The sequence below is a fragment of the Corvus brachyrhynchos genome, unplaced genomic scaffold (genome assembly GCF_000691975.1).
Source record: "Corvus brachyrhynchos isolate BGI_N302 unplaced genomic scaffold, ASM69197v1 scaffold17, whole genome shotgun sequence".
Lineage (NCBI taxonomy): Eukaryota > Metazoa > Chordata > Aves > Passeriformes > Corvidae > Corvus > Corvus brachyrhynchos.
In genome coordinates, this window is record NW_008240046.1 from 13,228,603 (window position 1) to 13,233,018 (window position 4,416).

The following is a 4,416-nucleotide window of genomic DNA, read 5'->3' on the forward strand; positions in this document are numbered from 1 at the left end:
CTGCTGTGACTGAAAGTCTTTTACCATGCCCCCCTGAGCTACAGTAGTATTCAGGAATGAGACAGGATGAAAGTTTCCCAGCTCAAATAACTTCAGCTTCAGTATCTTCAGTCCTCACAGTCTCTGCTGTTCACAGGACAAGAGAAAGCAAGCTCCAGTGAGAAGGTAAGGAATAAGCTGCCCTTCTTTTCTAAGGAAAAAGGGCAAGCGACATTTAATTGCTGAAACCTAGTAAATTTTCTAATTCAGACAAATCTAGCATAAGTTACAGAATCCCATGCAAAAAATTGTAGTGTTTTCACCTCCCCAAATGCTGAAAGCAGCAATGGAAACTGCATTCCCTATTCACAAAGCAAACTCTTTCACAATCTAACTCGTAAAGTTCTCTGGTTTCTGCACATCCAATGCTTCTCAAGCTCTTTCTTAGTTACACAGTTAGCAAGTACTCTCAAAACATTTTAGCAGAAGTATACTATGAACTATTTCAAATTACAAATGTAATTTTAAAATATTTTAGTCCTCAGTAGAAAGCGAAGTGAGAACAGAAAGGATAGTTTTGTTTTCATAGCATCTCATTCCTTACCACTGACAGGAGTGGGACAGGAGTGCAGATAAAGATTAAAATGAAGATTACTCACAGCTTCAGAATTTGTGATGTAGAACTCGTTTTAGGCAAGCTATAAAAAAAATCGTCTGTTTTCAGTCAACTGTGATCAGCAGTGTGCATTGGACTATTTATTATGTAGAAACCCAGACATGAGAAACCCTGAATTTATGGTAAGAAAACCAAGCATCATCCAGCTGCTGAAAAATTCAGATTACCGAGATTCTTATCTCCCATTTCACTCCTCCTTCATGCATTACTCTGTTGGTTCCACTAAGGAATATAACAAACACGAGGCCTTCTTCAAATGTGTTGAATGACAGAAAAAAAAGAAAAATTTTTCTTTTCAAATTCCTGTCCCACCCCAAACCCCTATTAATTATCAGAAAAAAAACCCCAAAGCAATACCTCAATCAGTATCCCAAGAACCTGAAAGAGTTTTCAAGGGAACTTCAAAAAAGAGTATGCATTCCTCTAACCCTTTTCCCCCTTTTCATCCGTTTCACCCTCTTCAGTCCATAGCTGTCTTTTAATATCTTCATCAAGTAGTAGCAGGATACAATTGATCTTTGGGCTATTTCCCTTCTTACAATAAGCCAGTTCCAGAAGAACTGTCATGACCAGCAAGTTCCCAGTTTGCTGTAGCTTGAGGGAGTCATAAACAAAGAAATCACATCTATAAGTTTAGTGAGTGAAAATGTTACTACAACTCTCACATTCTTGCCTTTTTGTTTCTCTTTCTCATTATATATCTTAAAGTGCCCTCTCTTTTGGGCCACCAGCCTTCAAAACAAATCAGCACAGAACAGTAAGTGTTTGGACAGAAAATCACTGTTGAACAGTGCAAAACATTAAAGACCCTCGAGCTTCCACACCACTTCTAAAACACAAGTTAAGTCACTATTGCCCTTGAAAGTGTCAGATTCTCTAACATCAGTGGGATTATTCAGATACATAAAGTGGGCAAAACTGAAAAGCGAGTCCTAAGCTTGCAGCTGAAGTAAGTTTTTTTTCCATGGCTGTACACAAGGCTATAATTATATTAACAGACCTGCACCATCTAAGCAGTAACAAATACATGTACTATCAGAACAGTCTAGAAAAGAACATGAGAAAAAATATTTTAAAAACCCAACAACCACAAATACAATTTTCCAAGAAGCTTTCAAATATGGCATTTTCAACTGTCCTCTTATTTCTAGATGTGAATATTTTAAACTAGTAACAAAGACGTTCCTAACTGTGCTCAAATACACCTGGCAATTTACGAACATATGGCTAATGTCTCACAGCACTAGTCTTCAGTATTTGTATCTTCTAAATCAAGATTATTTTAGAACATCAAGCATGCCTTTTCTATGTAATCATCCAGGGAATGCAGTGTAACAACATCAGAAGGAATACTGTCTGTAAAAACTTACCTATTTTTCACTTGCTTTACCAATGAAACAATTTAGAAGCCTATCTACTATAATATTCCACAGCTACATCATGAAAACTTTATGATGTCTATGAGAGAAAATAGTTGGGGGAAAAAAAAGTCCTAAACTATCATCAGATGAGGCAACGTGTTTTCAGTCATTCTTTAGAATCCATTACTTACATTTTGATAACTTAATGTAAGTTTTAGAAACAGCATGAACTCAGATTTTATTGTATTGACAAACTTGGAAAATCACTTTTCAACTTTTCTGACAGCAAGCCCAAATTATGTCTTGTATGGTTTCCAAGTATGTATTCTCCAAATACATGGAGGATAAAACTGAATCTAAAGCAAAATCATCACAAGACTTTCATTAATTTCTTATTATGTTTTCTGAAACAGGTCACCAATAGAAATACAGACTGCAGATAGAGATACTGTAAATACAAATACTGCAAGTTGCACATCAAATGGGCTTGTCAGTCTCTCTTCTGTGCAGGCAATTCAGCTTCACAGTTGAGCCATGTACACTAAAGCATGAATTCTCTTAAGGACCTAGGGCAAAATCCCTTTTTATTTGTTTTGCATGACTGACACAGGTTAACAATTATTTCAAACACTACTCTTCTGAAAAAGGTCTTTATAACCTGTAATGAGAACCAAGGAGGTAAAGTCTCAAGACTTGGTTTCCCTTTCACTGTAAGATATTAATGAAACAATACTTATCCTATCCCTATAGGATGGGAAACACACAAGTGTTACGTCACTGTCTATTCTGTTAATGAGAGTGAAGACTCAAAATTTACGATCGATTACAAATACTCTTGAACTTTTCAGGACTGCAGAATGTATTAAAAAATTAAATTAGTAGTATAATCATTGAGGCAGTATTACAACAAGTACACTCCATTCCACATTTTGCTTTACCCCACAATCATACTATCTTCTATTCTGCTTCGAAAACACACATTTAAGGTCTAAAACTAAACAAAACTTCATATCCACTATTTCTAGAGACAGTAAAGCCAGAAGTTTTATAGTACCTGCATTAAAAAAAATAATCACCCAAGAATACCAGGTGTAATGAATAACATTGTCCTGTATACCTTATCACCTCACTAATATTTACAAGGTAATTAACATGATGTGAAGTACAGAGGAATTTAAGCATGAAGTTTGCCACTACTGGAATTTGCTGTTATAGCAAGTAAGATTGAGCAGTAGGCCTTACACACGATGCTCGTCAAAACTTCCCTCTGCAACTTGCAGCCAGCAAGCTTCCTCACAACTACCTTTTCTAAGTACACCTGAGAAATATAAACCAAGACCTTCATTTATAATTCATTGCTCCTTGTTTCATAAATGTATAATGTCTGTTAAAAGCTTGTTGTGTTTTTTTTTTTTTTTTTAATAAGACTGCGCTGCTTTCAATTGCAACATTGTATTTCATAATATGCACAAAGTTTTGGGGTTTAATTATTTCAGCACCACTTCGGACAAAATATATGTTTTGCAATAGGTATCTTGTGCGCCTGTGATCCAGCTACTAAAAAACAGTCATTGAAGCCGACCCACAGAGCCAGCATCCCTGTCCAGCCGGCAGACCTGCCCCCGGGACGCCGGGGCGAACAGCCTTCGTGCAGGGTACTTCACTCGCTGAAGCACTTCCACGGGAGTTTTACAGAGCTCAGTCCCGGGAGGGGCTGCGAACACGCCGGGCTCCGGCTGGTGGGGCTGAGCGGATTTGGGCTTGCCGAGGCCTAGCGAGCACACGCGGCCTCCGCAGCCCCGCACACCGCTGCAGGGGGGGCAGCGGAGCGGGGGGCACACGGCAGGCCCCGGCGCCCGGGATGCTCCGCCAGCCTGGAGGGAGCAGACAGCCCCGCTCGGCAGCGCCCCGGGGAGAGGGAGGGCGAGGACCCAGCGCCTCCGGTTTGGGAGGGACACGCAAACTTTGCCACCTGTCGGGAACTCCCCAAATGCCAGCGACCCCCGGCCGCTCCGGGAGGAACTCCACAGGCTTCTCTCCCTCCGCCCCAACACCAAGTCACGCCATGGGCTTAGAAACCAGGCTGTACCCATGCCGGTAGGAAGGAGGGCACAGTGTGCCCGGCTGCAGGCTGGGGCTTCTCCTGCCCCCCGCTGTGTTGTGGTCGATGTAGAAGACTTTGCCGTCGTAATCCCTCGCCTCCTCCCAGCCATCGGGTAAGGGAAGCTGCCCATTCCCCGCTTTCCTAGGCATGGTCGGACGGCGGGGGTAGCTGCTCCATAGGGAAAGCAAGAAAGACGGGAAGCGGGAAAAGCCCCGACGGCCGGAGAAGGGGCCGGGAGCGGGGGCTCGCGGAAGCCCAGAGAAGCCCTGTGCCGCGGCCGGGTCTCAGTCCACCAT

General features: G+C 41.8%; 1 protein-coding gene across 2 annotated transcripts in view; it reads left to right on the forward strand.

The window, feature by feature from the left end:
• Window positions 1-4,182: 4,182 nt before the first annotated feature.
• DCTD (dCMP deaminase) overlaps window positions 4,183-4,416 on the forward strand; it is a 58,873-nt gene continuing 58,639 nt past the window's right edge. Inside the window, exon 1 of one of the 2 annotated variants that reach the window (XM_017744334.1) lies at window positions 4,183-4,232. The gene's annotated coding sequence lies outside the window, so the exon portion shown is untranslated. The remainder of the gene's footprint in view (window positions 4,233-4,416) is intronic. The other variant, XM_017744333.1, reaches the window with a different exon arrangement.